This window comes from Hemiscyllium ocellatum, chromosome 7 (genome assembly GCF_020745735.1).
Source record: "Hemiscyllium ocellatum isolate sHemOce1 chromosome 7, sHemOce1.pat.X.cur, whole genome shotgun sequence".
Classification (NCBI taxonomy): Eukaryota; Metazoa; Chordata; class Chondrichthyes; order Orectolobiformes; family Hemiscylliidae; genus Hemiscyllium; species Hemiscyllium ocellatum.
This window is the reverse complement of record NC_083407.1, coordinates 7,801,589-7,819,443: the sequence shown is the minus strand read 5'-3', so window position 1 is coordinate 7,819,443 and position 17,855 is coordinate 7,801,589. Positions and strand designations below refer to the sequence as shown.

Below are 17,855 nucleotides of genomic sequence, written 5' to 3'. Positions count from 1 at the left end.
CAAAAATGTGCAGGTCAGGTGAATTGGCCACGCTAAATTGCCCGTAGTGTTAAGTGAAGGGGTAAATTTAGGGGAATGGGCCTGGGTGGGTTGCTCTTCGGTGGGTCGGTGTGGACTTGTTGGGCCGAAGGGCCTGTTTCCACACTGTAAGTAATCTAATCTAAAACTGTACCAATCTCCTTCTGAAAAAGCATAGTTACAGCACAATGGAGGCCATTTGGCCATCATTTCCATGCTGACTCTTTGATGGAAGGATCAACTGACCATCCTTTTCTCCAGAAGCCTGCGTCTTTCCCTGGATGGATAATGATTGGATTCCCACTTGTAAATCTGAGCTGTACATGTCTCCACCACATTGTCAGGCAGCACCTTCCTCATCCTAACCACCTCCTGTGTGAAGTGGTCATTCCCTCTTGTTGGGTTACGTCTCACACTCAGTCTGTTGGAATGCCAGTATTTGATGTACGGGATATGTTTGTCATATTACCCCTGCACCATAGAATACGGCCTGAGGTTATCAAGACTGCAAACTCCACACTGACACAATCCCCCCCTTCCCATGTCTGCAGGGGTTTCCTCCTGCAGTCCAAAGATGTGCAGGTTGGGTGGATTAGCCAGGCTATAATGCCCCATAATGTCCAGGGATGTGCACACCAGGTCTGTTAGCTAAAGGAAATGCAGGATTACAGGGATAGGGTGGGATATTCTTCAGAAGTTCATTGCAGACTTGATAATCTGAATGGTCTCTATTTGACTGAAGGTATTCTCTGATGTCTCATATTCCATCTTACCTTGAAACGCCTGAAGCATGGAACTCTGCGTAATCATGTTGTTCTGATAGCCTGATATTAGCCCGGACTCTTATATGGCAGAGGAATGATTGTACCAACTGATTCATTGTAAAGATTATCTGTTGGATTCTCCAATACTGTAATATCCAGGTCTTGTTCTTCATGTTCAGTAAATGACAGAAACGATGTTGCATCAAGTAAACATATGGAGTTGGAGGTAAATCCCCACCATCTCACGGTGCTGGTTAGATCTGCGCTCTCTGTTTCCAGATCCTTCAACCAAAGTGAACAGGTTTTCCGTGGAAGTGTTCTGTCCAGATTCCTCATGGTTTTGAGGATCATAGAATTCCTACAGTGTGGGAGCAGGCCATTCGGCCCATTGAGTCCACACCGACTGTCTGAAGAGCATCCCACCCACACCCATCCCATTCCGGTAACCCTGCAGTTCCAAGGCTAACCCCCATCTAACCTGCAGATCCCTGAATACTATGGGCAATTTCCCATGGCTAACCCACTTAATCTGCACATATTTGGATTGTGGGAGGAAACCGGAGCACCCGGAGGAAACCCACGCAGACACGGGGAGAATGTGAAAACTCCGCACGGACAATCTCCGGAGGTTGGAATCAAACCCAGGTCCCTGGCGCTGTGAGGCAACAGTGCCAACTGCCGAACCACACATGCTACGTTTTGAAGATCTCTCTCAGTTTTCCCTTCAGACCTCTCTTTTCTCCTGAGGACAGACTCGACCTGTCTCCGTGACTGAAGGGACTGACTTTAAATAGCACAACTGACACTTTCTGGCCGTCTCCTTTCCTCAGTCTGTCCTTGTTTCAAGAGGCAATAAGAATGAACATCAGAATGGGGAACGTTTTTGGTGGAACCTCGGTCCTGTGGAGAGACTAGGTTTAGGGATTACTCTCCTCAACAGTGGATGAGGTGAAGAGGAGATTTAATGAAGGTGTTCAGGATGAAGGTTGTGATGGACGAAGGGTTAGCAACCAGAGAGAGACAGATTTCAAATCATGATGGAAGAGGAAGAGGCATTTTTTTTTTGCTGCAGTGAGTTGTCGTGATGTGGACTCGCCTGAAAGGGTGGGGGAACTTTCAAAGGGATTTGGAATTGTTCTCGAAGAGGGGGTTTTGTAGTGGTGTGGGGAAACAGCAAGGGGATCAGAACAATTTGGAGAGCTGTTCCTCAGAGCAAATGGTAACCAATGGTAACCATCACTGTACCAATCAGAGCACTTGGTAACCAATGGTAACCATCACTGACCAATCAGAGCACATGGTAACCAATGGTAACCATCACTGTACCAATCAGAGCACTTGGTAACCAATGGTAACCATCACTGACCAATCAGAGCACTTGGTAACCAATGGTAACCATCAATGTACCAATCAAAGATTTACTCTCAACTGCACTACGCACTTACACAAAGTCTAATTGATCCCAACAGCCTCGTTGTGTTTGTTTGAAGTCAGGGTCAGTGCTGGCTCCTGAGGGCAGGAGGTTAGGGTGAGGGGTGGACTGCACACTAAATACTGACCTGTATTGGTACAGGCCACTCCTTTACCCGGGCTGGTGCCCAGTCTTTGTGAAGAAATGCAGGTCGTTCTGCTGTTAACTCGACAGCTGACACCCTCTCCAACCTCGCACTATAGAAAATCGCGCTGCAGAAGATCGCTTTACCCATGCGGTACGAAGTTCACGTTATGCAAACAGTGTCCTCGATTCGCCAGTCACGTTATAGCCAACGTGCGCTGACCAAACGCGCGTCACAGCAGATTGACCTGTAACCTTTTATTCTGTATTGTTTTGCAGAGGTTAAACAGAGAAGTGTTAAGGATGTCAGGAATACACTGCCCTGCACACCCATAGTGACTCATTTTGTGTCAGCGATAATCCTCGCAAAGTTTTCTCTGCTGTGAATGAAGATGGTTGACCAGGTCATCAACACTGGCCAATGGCTGCTCTGAGTAAGTTCCGAATACTTGAGACTTCACGCGACAGAAGTTAAGGTCTTAGAGAGACTGCGGAGATTCACTGGAACAGTAATAGGCTTGGGGAGGGACTTCAATCCATGTGGGCGGGGGAGCTAGGTACTGCAGATGCTGGAGTTTAGAGTCAAGATTAGAGTGGTGCTGGAAAAGCACAGCAGGTCAGGCAGCATCCAAGGAGCAGGAAAACCGACATTTCGGGCAAAAGCCCTTCATCAGGAATCTGAAGCTGCTCCAGTTATATCGTGACCATACAGGTCTCAATATTAACATCGCGAAGACATCCTTCCTGATGAAAAGCTTTTGCCGAAATGTCAATTCTCCTGCTCCTCGGATGCTGCCTGACCTGCTGTGCTTTTCCAGCCCCACTCTAATCTTGACTTCAGTCAATGTGGACAGCTCAGAGAAACCAAGGTAGCTCTTGTCAGAACCTGGGTGGGATTTAACGGAGATGCTCAAAATCAGGATGGGCTTTGATATTAAAGACACAAAGAAATGTCGGACAGATTTTGACCGATCGAGGAGTCAAGGGTTGTGGAAAACAGATGGGAAAGTGGAGTTAAAGCTAGCTTTAACAGATTAACTATGATCTTATCAAATACAGGTGGTCCTTCTATAACGTGATAGTTGTGTACTTGTGCAACCCCACGTTATAGAAAAATCACACCTTAGAACCAGAGCTTACAGCGTTGGCACATGTTACAGCCAATACACGTTTCAAAAGCTTGCGCTTTGGTAACAGCATCCCCACTCTGTCGATCAGGTTACAGAGACTCTGCAGTGATGAAACGTGCATTACAGCAGAATGACCTGGGGCAGAGGAGGCTGAAGGGCTGACAGAGCACAGCAGGTCAGACAGCATCCGAGGAGCAGCAGAGTCAGCTCTGATGAAGGACTTTTACCCGAGTCTCCTGCTCCACGGAGGCTGCCTGACCCGCTGCGCCTTTCCAGCACCACACTCTTGACTCTGATCTCCAGCATCTGCAGTCCTCACTTTCTTCCTGAAGGGCTGAATGGCCTTCTCTTGCTCCTAATAATTTTGATTCCTTTCCCTCAACGGCAGAGTCAGTCACCGGTGAATACAGATTTAACACATCAGCAGAACAGCTAACGGGGAGGTGGGGCAATTTTTCTTTAATTCAGTGAATTGTTACAACTGGGAATGAGCTCCAGATTTAATAGGGAACCTGGAACGAGAATTGAGTAAGTTCATGACGCGGAAATGGATAGATCTTCCAAAGAGCAGGCACAGATAAAGTGGGATGCCTGTGTGCTGTCTGAGTCTGTGATTGACATCTCAGTAGCAGTGCCTTTGTTTTCATTCATGGGAAATGGGTCTCACTGGCCGGTCAGGATACATCACCTGTCCCTAGTTGTCCCTTGACAAGGTGGTGGGGAGCTGTCTTCCTGAACCACTGCAGTCCATGTGATGTCCGTACGTGGATATTACCCAAAAAATTGCAAGGTTAGTGAAATGAAATGAAGTGGATGTACAGGTGATGTAATTATTAAAAGATTAATTGTTTTTAATGTATTTCAGTGTTTTGCTGAAGTAACAGGTGTATGAGAGTGTGAGAGTGTATGAATGAGAGAATGAGTGTGAGAAAATTGTGTGAGAGATAATGTGAGTGTGTGTGTGAGTGTATGAATGAGAGAATGAGTGTGTGTGTGTGAGAGAGTATGAGTGTGTGTGAGAGTGTATGAATGAGAGAATGAGTGTGAGTGTGTGTGTGAGTGTGAGTGTGTGAGTGTGAGAGTGAGTGTGAGAGTGTGAGTGTGAGAGTGAGAGTGAAAGTGAGTGTGTGTGACAGTGAGTGTATATGTGTGAGAGAGAGTGTATGTGTGTGCATAAATTTTAGAGTGTGTGAGAGTGTATGAGTATGCGTGTGAGAGCGAGAGAGAGAGTGTGTGTGTGTGTGCATGTGTGAGAGAGTGAGAGTAAGAATGTGTGTGTTAGTACATGTATGTGAGAGACAGAGCGTGAGTGTATGTGTGTGTGAAAGAATGTGTGTGTGTGTGAGAGAGACTGTGTGAGTTGTGTGTGTGTGTTTAGATTAAGTGTTGTCAATGCAGAGTGATGAACTGACTTGTCACTGTAACTCTGAAAAGAGTGGAGTCTGGTTTAAAAACACACACTGTGATCACGTGGACTGTTTTGTATCAGTTTAAGGAAGCTTTCCCTCGGTGTGTAGCTAATTAGCTCAGAAGGTACTCTGAGCCATGGCTGATCACTTGCTTCCGACTGATCCAAGAAAAATCCATGTGGTTCACTTGCGACTGTGAGCTCTGTAAGGGTAAGAGTTTTGCAGTGTTTTGTTTTGGAGTTTGCTTTAATAAAGGCCATTGGGTTAGAACTGTCCTTGGGATCCTGGTATCCAGAGTAAACTGGATGGGACCAGGGTAGGGAGGGCCAGGCTTTTGACTCAGTAATACTGGAGGAACTGCTGATGTAGTCACTGCGGTGAAAGATTTAACAGAGCAGTGATGGGTATTGTGAGGTTTTTGTCCAGGATTTTCAATTTATTTTGAACATGTTTGGGGTAAATCAAGGACATATTTTGGAGTGACTAATCAGTGCTATGACTCCTCCACACTGCATGTTTCCTGTTGTTTACAACAGTGTCTGACTGACAGTCTCTAACTTGACCAATTCCTTTTCCCAGCACAGTTCATGTCAGCTGGGTCATACAAACAGTGGGAGAGATTTCTCCAGCAGTTATCACCATCGGGTGAAAGTCCCCACAGGCCCAGAGGCTGTTCACTCATCATAGAGAGAGAGAGAAGTAACTGATGCTGAATTTGACTGGGTCATTACTGGGAGAAATCGAGGACAGCAGATACTGGAGATCAGAGTTGAAGAGTGTGGTGCTGGAAAAGCACAGCTGGTCAGGCTCAAAACATTGCCTCTCCTGCTCCTCAGAAGCTGCCTGACCGGCTGTGCTTTTCCAGTATCACATTCTTCAACTCCCAATGGTCATTACTGCTCAAGCTCAGATCGAGAAGACAGAACTACCACGGTGACCTCTGGCAGGGCAGGGCTTGAACCTGAGTTGTTGGCAACAATCTGTAAGAGACCGTTTTTAAAACAAAAGGAGTAGAAGTAGACCATTCAGCCCATCCAGTCTGCTCTACCATTTAATAACATAGTAGCCATGCTGTGGAAGTGTCAGTGTTGAACGGGGGGGGGGGGGGTGGACAAAATGGGGTGGCACGGTGGCTCAGTGGTTAGCACTGCTGCCTCATAGCACCAGGGACCCAGGTTTGATTCCCACCTCAGGTGACTGTCTGTGTGGAGTTTGCACATTCTCCGGGTGCTCTGGTTTCCTCCCACTGTCCAAAGCTGTGCAGGTTAGGGGAATTGGCCACGCTAAATTGCCCGTAGTGTACAGCAATGTATAGGTTAGGGGCATTAGTCAGAGGTAAACATAGGGTAAGGGGAATAGGTCTAGGTGGGTTACTATCTGGAGGTTGGTGTGGACCTGTGACAACAGGTGCAGGAGTAGGCCATTCTGCCCTTCGAGCCTGCACCGCCATTCAATATGATCATGGCTGATCATCTTCAATCAGTATCCTGTTCCTGCCTTATCCCCATAACCCTTGATTCCACTATCCTTAAAAGCTCTATCCAACTCTTTCTTAAATGAATCCAGGGACTGGGCTTCCACTACCCTCTGGGGCAGACCATTCCACACACCCACCACTCTCTGGGTGAAGACGTTTCTCCTCAACTCTGTGCTAAGTGGCCTACCCCTTATTTTTAAACTGTGTCTTCTGGTTCTAGGCTCACCCATCAGCGGAAACATGTTTCCTGCCTCCAGAGTGTCCAATCCTTTAATAATCTTATATGTCTCAATCAGATCCCCTCTCAGCCTTCTAAACTCAAAGGTATACAAGCCCAGTCGCTCCAATCTTTCAACATAAACCTGGACATAATTCCCCAGGACCTGATCAGGTGTACCCGAGAACTCTGCGGGGAGCTAGGGAAGTGATTGCTGGGCCTCTTGCTGAGATATTTGTATCATCGATAGTCACAGGTGAGGTGCTGGAAGACTGGAGGTTGGCTAACGTGGTGCCACTGTTTAAGAAGGGTGGTAAGGACAAGCCAGGGAACTATAGACCAGTGAGCCTGACATCGGTGGTGGGGGTCAGGCTGTTGGATAAGTTGTTGGAGGGAATCCTGAGGGACAGGATGTACATGTATTTGGAAAGGCAAGGACTGATTCGGGATAGTCAACATGGCTTTGTGCGTGGGAAATCATGTCTCACAAACTTGATTGAGTTTTTTGAAGAAGTAACAAAGAAGATTGATGAGGACAGAGCAGGAGATGTGATCTATATGGACTTCAGTAAGGCGTTCGACAAGGTTCCCATGGGAGACTGGTTAGCAAGTTTAGATCTCATGGAATACAGGGAGAGCTAGCCATTTGGATACAGAACTGGCTCGAAGGTAGAAGACAGAGGGTGGTGGTGGAGGGTTGTTTTTCAGACTGGAGGCCTGTGACCAGTGGAGTGCCACAAGGATTAGTGCTGGGTCCTCTACTTTTTGTCATTTACATAAATGATTTGGATGTGAGCATAAGAGGTACAGTTAGTAAGTTTGCAGATGACACCAAAATTGGAGGTGTAGTGGACAGCGAAGAGGGTTACCTCAGATTACAACAGGATCTTGACCAGATGGGCCAATGGGCTGAGAAGTGGCAGATGGAGTTTAATTCAGATAAATGCGAGGTGCTGCATTTTGGGAAAGCAAATCTTAGCAGGACTTATACACTTAATGGTAAGGTCCTAGGGAGTGTTGCTGAACAAAGAGATCTTGAAGTGCAGGTTCATAGTTCCTTGAAAGTGGAGTTGCAGGTAGAAAGGGTTCAACAAGATTTACACGGATGTTGCCAGGGTTGGAGGATTTGAACTATAGGGAGAGGCTGAACAGACTGGGGCTGTTTTCCCTGGAGCGTCAGAGGCTGAGGGGTGACCTTATAGAGGTTTACAAAATTCTGGGGGGCATCGATAGGGTAAATAGACAAAGTCTTTTCCCTGGAGTCGGGGAGTCCAGAACTAGAGGGCAATGGTTTAGGGTGAGAGGGGAAAGATATAAATGAGATCTAAGGGGCAACCTTTTCACACAGAGGGTGGTATGTGTATGGAATGAGCTGCCAGGGGATGTGGTGGAGGCTGGTACAATTGCAACATTTAAGAGGCATTTGGATGGGTATATGAATAGGAAGGGTTTGGAGGGATATGGGCCGGGTGCTGGCAGGTGGGACTAGATTGGGTTGGGATATCTGGTCAGCATGGATAGGTTGGACCGAAGGATCTGTTTCCAAGCTGTACATAGAACATAGAACATAGAAAAATACAGCGCAGTACAGGCCCTTCAGCCCTCGATGTTGCGCCGACCAAAGCCTACCTAACCTACACTAGCCCAAAAACCTCCATATGCCTATCCAATGCCCGCTTGAATGACCATAAAGAGGGAGAGTCCACCACTGCTACTGGCAGGGCATTCCATGAACTCACAACCCGCTGAGTAAAGAATCTACCCCTAACATCTGTCCTATACCTACCACCCCTTAATTTAAAGCTGTGTCCCCTAGTAACAGCTGACTCCATACACGGAAAAAGGTTCTCACTGTCAACCCTATCTAAACCCCTAATCATCTTGTACACCTCTATCAAATCTCCCCTAAACCTTCTTTTCTCCAATGAGAACAGCCCCAAGTGCCTCAGCCTTTCCTCATACGATCTTCCTACCATGCCAGGCAACATCCTGGTAAACTTCCTCTGCACTCGTTCCAATGCCTCCATGTCCTTCCTATAGTATGGCGACCAAAACTGCACACAATACTCCAGATGAGGCCGCACCAGAGTCTTATACAACTGCAACATGACCTCAGGACTCAATTCCTCTGCCAATAAAAGCCCAGTACACCATATGCCTTCCTCACAGCACTATTTATCTGGGTGGCAACTTTCAGAGATCTGTGTACATGGACACCAAGATCCCTCTGCTCATCCACACTACCAAGTCGCCTACCATTAGCCCAGTAATCCATCTTCTTGTTACTCCTACCAAAGTGAATGACTTCACACTTAGCTACATTGATCTCCATTTGCCACCTTTCTGCCCAGCTCTGCAGCTTATCTATATCCTATTGTAACCTGCCACATCCTTCTTCGCTGTCCACAACTCCACCGACTTTCGTGTCATCCGCAAACTTGCTCACCCAGCTTTCAAGCCCCTCCTCTAGGTCATTTATAAAAATGACAAACAGCAATGGTCCCAAAACAGATCCTTGTGGAACACCGCTAGTAACTGCACTCCAAGACGAACCTATACCATCAACTACTACCCTCTGTCTCCTTCCAGCCAGCCAATTCCTAATCCAAACCTCTAATGCACCCTCAATGCCATACCTCCGTAGTTTTTGCATTAGCCTGCCATGGGGTACCTTATCGAACGCCTTGCTAAAATCCATATACACCACATCCACTGCTTTACCCTCATCCACTTCCTTGGTCACCTTCTCAAAGAACTCAATAAGGTTTGTGAGGCATGACCTGCCCTTCACAAAACCATGCTGACTATCCTTGATCATATTATTCCTATCCAGATGTTCATAAATCCTATCCCTTACAATTCTCTCTAAGACTTTGCCCACAACAGAAGTGAGACTCACTGGCCTATAGTTACTCGGGCTATCCCTACTCCCCTTCTTGAGCAAGGGGACCACATTCGCTATCCTCCAGTCTTCTGGCACTATTCCTGTAGACAATGACGACATAAAAATCAAGGCCAATGGCTCCGCTATCTCCTCCCTAGCTTCCCAGAGGATCCTAGGGTAAACGCCATCAGGCCCAGGGGACTTATCTATTTTCATCCTTTCCAGTATTCCCCAGACCTCTTCCCTACATACCTCAAGGCCATCCATTCTAATCACTTGTGACTCAGTATTCACATCAGCAACAGTGTACTGTTCCTGAGTGAATACTGACGAAAAGTATTGATTTAGTGTCTCTCCAATCTCCTCCGCCTTCACACACAACTTCCCACTACTATCCTTGACTGGACCGATACCTACCCGAGTCATCCTTTTATTCCTGACATACCTATAGAAAGCCTTTGGGTTTTCCCTAATCCTACCAATTAAGGACTTTTCATGTCCCCTTCTCGTTGCTCTTAGCTCTCTCTTTAGATCCTTCCTGGCTGCCTTATAACTCTCAATCGCCCCAACTGAACCTTCACGCCTCATCTTTACATAGGCCGCCCTCTTCCCTTTCACAAGGGATTCCAATTCCTTATTAAACCACGGCTCCCTCACAAGACCCTTTACTCCCTGCCTGACTGGTACATACTTATCAAGGACAACCATTAGCTGTTCCTTGAACAATCTCCACATATCATTTGTATCCTTCCCTTGAAGCCTATTTTTCCAATCCACACATCCTAAGTCATGCCTCACCGCATCATAATTTCCCTGCCCCCAGCTATAGCTCTTGCCCTGCAGTGCACACTTATCCCTCTCCATCACTAGAGTAAAAGTCACCGAGTTGTGGTCACTGTCCCCGAAGTGCTCACCTACCTCCAAGTCTAACACCTGGCCTGGTTCATTACCTAGAACCAAATCCAGTATTGCCTCACCTCTTGTTGGCCTGTCTACATATTGTGTCAGGAAACCCTCCTGCATACATTGGACAAACACCGACCCATCTAACGAACTCGAGCTATAGCTTTCCCAGTCAATATCTGGGAAGTTAAAGTCCCCCATAACAACCACCCTGCTACTTTCACTCTTCTCCTGAATCATCCTCGCAATACTTTCCTCTACTTCTCTCGGACTATTAGGAGGCCTGTAGAAAACTCCTAACAGGGTGACCTCACCTTTCCTATTTCTAACCTCAGCCCAAACTACCTCAGATGGCAAGTCTTCCTTCATTGTCCTTTCCACCGCTGTAATACTATCCTTGACAAGCAATGCCACACCTCCCCCTCTTTTACCCCCATCTCTGCCCCTGCTAAAACATTTAAACCTTGGAACCTGCAACTGCCAATCCTGTCCCTGTTCTACCCACGTCTCTGTAATGGCCACAACATCGAAGTCCCAGGTACCAACCCACGCTGCAAGTTCACCTACCTTATTTCTTATACTTCTGGCATTGAAGTATACACACTTCAAGCCACCTTCCTGTTTACAGGCACCCTCCTTCGAGATCGATGCCTTGTTCCTAACCTCCCTACACTCAAGGTCCTGTACTCTAAAGCTGCAGTCCAGGTTCCCATGCCCCTGCAGAGTTAGTTTAAACCCTCCCAAAGAGCACTAGCAAACCTCCCCCCAAGGATACTGGTGCCCCTCAGGTTCAGGTGTAGACCATCCTGTTTATAGAGGTCCCACCTTCCCCAGAAAGAACCCCAGTTGTCCAGATACCGGAATCCCTCCCTCCTGCACCACCCCTGTAGCCACGCATTTAACTGTTCTCTCCCCCTATTCCTCAACTCTCTATCACGTGGCACGGGTAACAAACCAGAGACAACAACTCTGTTCGTTCTAGCTCTGAGCTTCCAACCTAGCTCCCTGAAAGCCTGCCTAACATCCTCTCCCCTCTTCCTACCTATGTCGTTGGTTCCAACGTGGACCACGATCTGAGGCTGTTCCCCCTCCCCCTTAAGGACCCGGAAAACACGATCAGAGACATCACGTACCCTTGCACCTGGGAGGCAACATACCAATCGTCTCTGTCGCCCCCGCAAAACCGCCTATCTGTGTCCCTCACTATTGAGTCCCCAATAACTATCGCTCTACCTTTCTCCACCCTTCCCTTCTGAGCAACGGGGCCAGGCTCCGTGCCAGAGGCCTGAACCTTGTTGCTTACCCCTGGTAAGTCATCCCCCCCACAAGTATCCAAAACGATATACTTGTTCTTGAGGGGAATGACCGCAGGGGGTCCCTGCACTGGCTGCTTCCTCCCACTCCCCCTCACTGTCACCCATCTCTCTATAACTTTCGGAGTAACTACTTCCCTAAAGCTCTGATCTATGACCACCTCTGCCTCCCGAATGATCCGCAGTTCATCCAACTCCAGCTCAAGTTCCCTAACACGGTCTTGGAGGAGCTGGAGATGGGTGCACTTCTTGCAAGTGTAATCAGCAGGAACGCTAATGGCTTCCCTCACCTCATACATGTTGCAAGAGGAACATTGCACTGCCTTCGCTGCCATCCCTCTAAAAGGTAAACTTTAAAAACTAGATCAAAAGAAACAAACAAGCAAAATGCAGCACTTACCTGCTTACCACAACGGGTCTTATTATTAGGTTAGAGGAGGAGGGCGGATGGGAAGCTCTACCCCTGTAGTGCCTCGGGTTCCTCGCCTGCACACTTATATAAGAAAAAAATACCTTCCCAGGTAAGCTTCCGGGTCCGCTGGGCGCTTAAAAAAAACTTTAAATTTTAGCCGTTATAAAACAAAAACTGGACTATACGCGCGACTTAAAAAAACACCACCAGACAGCCGTTACCTGCTCCGCCGAGAGAGTGAGCTGTATGATTCTATGACTCCATAACATAAGATAGTCCCGCCATTCCGGGAATTGACCTCATGAACCTACGCTGCACTCCCTCAATAGCCAGAATGTCCTTCCTCAAATTTGGAGACCAAAACTGCACACAATATTCCAGGTGCGGTCTCACCAGGGCCCTGTACAGCTGCAGAAGAACCTCTTTGCTTCTATACTCAATCCCTCTTGTTATGAAGGCCAGCATGCTATTAGCTTTCTTCACTACCTGCTGTACCTGCATACTTGTTTTCATTGACTGGTGTACACGAACCCTAGACCCCTTGTACTGTCCCTTTACCTAACTTGACTCCATTTAGATAGTAATCTGCCTTCCTGTTCTGGCTACCAAAATGGATAACCATACATTTATCCACATTAAACTGCATCTGCCATGCATCTGTCCACTCACCTAACCTGTCCAGGTCACCCTGTAATTTCCAAACATCCTCCTCACATTTCATCCTGCCACCCAGCTTTGTGTCATCAGCAAATTTGCCAATATTACTTTTAATGCCCTCATCTATATCATTAATGTATATTGTAAACAGCAGCGGTCCCAGCACCGAACCTTGTGGTACCCCATTGGTCACTGCCTGCCATTCCGAAAGGGACCTGTTTATCACTACTCTTTGCTTCCTGCCAGCCAGCCAGTTTTCAATCCAAGTCAGTACTTTGCCCCCAATGCCCTGTACCCTACATTTGCTCACTAATCTCCTATGTGGGACCTTATCAAAGGTTTTCTGAAAGTCCAGGTACACTATATCCACTGGCTCTCCCTTGTCCATCTTCATAGCTACATCCTCCAAATATTCCAGATTAGTCAAGCACGATATCCCCTTTGTAAATCCATGCTAACTCTGAACAATCCTGTTACTGCTATCCAAATGAGTCATATGTTCATCTTTTATAATTGACTCCAGCATCTTTCCCACCACTAACATCAGACTAACCGCTCTATAATTCCCTGTTTTCTCTCTCCCTCCTTTCTTAAAAAGTGGGACAATTTGTGCCACCCTCCAATTCACAGGAACTGATCCTGAATCTATAGAACAATGGAAAATGATTACCAATGTTGTGCCAAAGGGCCAGTTTCCACACTGTAGGGATTCCATGAAAAAAGGAGCAGTAGGCCATTCAGCCCATCAAGTCTGCTGCGCCTTTCAATAAGTAGTAACTGTGATGTGGAATTGTCAAAGTCACATGACACCAGGTTATCGTCCAACAGGTTCATTTGAAATCAAAAGCTTTTGGAACAGCTGATTTGAAATGAACCTGTTGGACTATATCCTGGTGTCATGTGACTTCTTAGCTGAGCATCATTAACTCCACTTTCCTGCCTTTTCCCTCTAACCCTTGATTCGCTCCCTGATTTTAAATAAAAATCCATCTCAGCCTTGAATTGTCACAGCATTTTGCCTTCCACTCATCAGGAAAGTTGTAAAGAAACATTGAAGTGAAAGGAAAACAATATTTTGCACGGCATTTACTGTCAGTGCGTTTTAGTGCCACCAGGGTCACGCGGTCAGTCAGCTGGTTCGATTATCGATCTGGTGATCTTCCCAGTGTTTCACCACCATCCTCTGCTTATTGTGACAGGCTGCAGTCTGGAGCTGGGTAGGAATGTCGAAAGTATAAGTGCACACGGTTTTTACAGAGCTCAGAGCCCAGGCAGCTGAAGGCATGGCTACCGGTGGTGAAGTGATGGAAATGAAGTGATGCTCCAGTGGCTACCATTAGAATCGCAGAATCCCTGACAGTGTGGAAGCAGGCCAGTCAGCCCATTGCGTCCACACTGACCCCCTGAAAGAGCATCCCACCTATTCTTCTTGCCCTCCCCCTGATCCCTGTAACCCTGTATTTCCCATGACTAATCCACCCAACCTGCACATCCCTAGATACTACAGACAATTTCCCATGGCCGATCCACTCTACCTGCATATCTTTGGATTGTGGGTGGGAATCCCACACAGACATGGGGAAAATGTGCAAACTCCACGCAGACAATTGCCGGAGGGTGGAATCGAACCTGAGTAGCAGTGCTAACCACTGGGCTACTGTGCTATCCATTTGGAGGAGTGCGGAGATCTTGGGGAGATAATAGGACTGAAGGAAGTCATAGGAGGAAGTGCCAGGCAATAAGAGAGAATTTGACCATTTCCCATCTCTGGGGTGGTATACTGGCCACTTGCCCTGGATGGGGGCAGCTCCAACAACACTCAAGAAGCTTGACACCATCCAGGACAGAATAGTCCATTTGACCAACCCCACATCCACCACCTTCAGCATTCACTCCCTCGACTGTGCACAGTGGCAGCAGTCTGTAGCGTCTGTAAGTAACTCTCCAAGGCTGTTTTGATTGCATCCTTCAAATGTGCAATATAATAAAGGCAGCAGATATATGGGCTCACTACTGTCTGCAAGTTCATGGTGGCTCAGTGGTTAGCACTGCTGCCTCACAATACCAGGGATCCGGGTTCAATCCCAGCCTCAGGCGACGGTGTGGAGTTTGTACATTTTTCCCGTGTCTGTGTATGTTTCCTCCCACAGTGCAGACATATGCAGGTTGGTGCTAAATTACCCGTAATGTGTAGGCTAGGTGAGTTAACTATGGTAAATGTGGGGTTACAGGGATAGAACATAGAACATAGAAAAATACAGCGCAGTACAGGCCCTTCAGCTCTCGATGTTGCGCCGACCAAAGCCTACCTAACCTACACTAGCCCAATAACCTCCACATAGGGTGGGATTCTCTTTGGAGGATGGTGCCAAGTGGCCTTTATCTGCACTGTCATAGAACAGTTACTCCAAGCCATTCACCACCAAGCCTTGGCAGCATATCGCCGTTCCTGCGCTGTCACTGGGTCAAAATCCTGGAATTCCCTCCCTCAGGGCATTGTGGGTCAACCCACAGCACATGGACTGCAGCGGTTCAAGAAGGCAGCTCACCCCCACCTTCTCAAGGGGCAACTAGGGACAGGTGATGAATGCTGGCCCAGGCAATGATGCCCATGAACCAATGAGGGTAATAAACAACAATGCCCCTCACACTGATCCCTGGGGAACTCGCCATGAACCTGGCTCAAGTCCTGAAACAGCCATTGACTATGAGGAGATGGTGATGTCTGCAGATGCTGGAGATCAGAGCTCAGAGTGTGGTGCTGGAAAATCACAGCAGGTCAGGCAGCATCCGAGGAGCAGGAAAATCGATTTTCAGACCATAAGCCCTTCCTGATAAAGGGCTCCAGCCCAAAATGTTGATTCTCCTGCTCCTCGGATGCTGCCTGACCTGCTGTGATTTTCCAGCAACACACTCTGAGCAGTTGACAACTGTTCTTTGTTTTCTATAACTAAGACAATTCTGCATTCATGTTGCTCCTTTCACTCCACTCCTTTTGTCATCCTCACCACTTGCTCCTGACCAATTTTTGGTGTCATCCACAAATGTGGCAACACACTTCCAATTCTCTAAGTGTTATCAGTGCCTCCTGTCGCTCTGGACTGGAACTGCACCCCAGTGCAGCAAATCCCCCTGAAGCGGAACTTGGAGATATTCACATGTAAAGGGCCATAGAGTCATTCAGCACGGAAACAGACCCTTCAGTCCATCCAGTCCATGCAGAACATAGTCCCAAGCTAAATTAGTCCCACCTGCCCATATCCCTCCAAACCTTTCCTACTCATATGTCCATCCCAATCTCTTTTAAGCTTTGCAATTGTATCCATATCCACCACTTTCTCAGAAAGTTCATTTCACACACGAACCACCCTCCGTGTAAAAAAAAATTGCCTCATGTCTTTTTTAAATCTCCCTCCTCTCACCCTAAAAATGTGCCCCCTGGTCTTGAAATGCCCCACCCGAGGGAAAAGACAACTACCCCACACCAAGTGCCATTACTTCACAGCAAAAGCCGGTGTCACAAAGTGGCCATCGCCACGATTGCTCCTCGTTTGATAGAATCCCTTTGTCCTCGGACAAAGCCGTTCTTATGAACCAAGTCTGATCACAAGAGTCCTATCAATGGGCCGTTTATGAGATCATTAGGTCCTTCGCTCACTAAAGGGTTTTTGAAGCTTGTTCAGTGCATTTCGGAGTTGGCACGGCTTATATATCATTTTGATCCCAGCAAAAACGCAAGGCCTGCACTCATCCTGTCTCGAATGGCTGTTTAATGGTTGCCAAGGCAAGGATGTGTCTGCATCTGTCAAGGCTGAGGGCTTGGGACTGAAGTAGTGTGCTTCGCTCCAGCCAAGGGGAGTGGGATTCCCAGCTGTGCCAACAACCACAGTCCTGCTGTGCTGAGATCCAGGAAACAACTGGGGCTTCATTCAGTTTATCCTCAAAGGGCCACCCGCCCCATTGTAATGCAAGGTTCAGGAACTGGCCCGGTTCTGGAGAGGGGCGGAGGAGGGTCATGAGAATTCTATTCAGGTTTGGGAATATTAACCCATCGAGGGGATTGATTGCATAATAAGCAAACCCTGGCACCATTGATTTGCCAACTTACAGACACAGACAGACAGACACGCAGGCACACACAGACGCGCACACACAGACGCGCACACGTAGACACACGCACACAGACACACACACACAGACACACTCACACAAATGCACTCACACACGCATTCACACTGGCACACACTTGCTTACACACACACACAAACACTCATAAACAGACACGCATACGCACATGCGCACACAAACACGTACACACAAGTACACACACGTACACACGAACAGACACACACGCGCACACAAACATGTACACACAAGTACACACACGTACACACGCGCACACGAACAGACACACGCGCACACACACACACGTGCACACACACAAACACGCACACACACACGTACACACACACACTGACACAAACAGACACACAAACACACACACAGACACACACACACACACACACACACTCTCGCTCACACAGACACACTGTCAAAAGACACACTCTCACACAGACACTCACACTAACAAACTGACACGGACACACATGGACACGCGCGCAGAAGCACGCACACGCGCACACACGCTGATACACACACGCACTGACACACACACATATACAAACACACAGACACACACTAACAAGCACACACAGACACAGACACCTACAAACACACTGACACGCACACACTGACACGCACACTCCGACACGCACACTCCGACACACCGATACTTACAAACACACAGACACGCACACTAACCCACACAGAGACGCAAACACATACTGACACAGACACATACAGACACACACACACATACAGACACACACGAACACACAGACACACTTACTAACATGCACACTTACTAACACGCACACTCTGACACACACACTGACACATACAAACACACACTAACAAACATGCACACACATTGACACACAGATGCATACAAACACAGACACGCATACTCTCTCTCACACAGGCACTCATACATACACTCACACACAGACGCACACAAACACACAGACACACACACTCTCTCATATGCACACACTCA

The 17,855-nt window shown here is 47.5% G+C and overlaps 1 protein-coding gene across 3 annotated transcripts in view; it reads left to right on the top strand.

The window, feature by feature from the left end:
- tmem198b (transmembrane protein 198b) overlaps nucleotides 1–17,855 on the top strand; it is a 150,367-nt gene that overhangs the window by 52,014 nt on the left and 80,498 nt on the right. For 2 of the 3 annotated variants that reach the window (XM_060828239.1, XM_060828240.1), the window contains exon 2: nucleotides 2,617–2,771. The exons of the other annotated variant lie outside the window; for it this stretch is intronic. The gene's annotated coding sequence lies outside the window, so the exon portion shown is untranslated. The remainder of the gene's footprint in view (nucleotides 1–2,616; nucleotides 2,772–17,855) is intronic. 3 annotated transcript variants of the gene reach the window in all.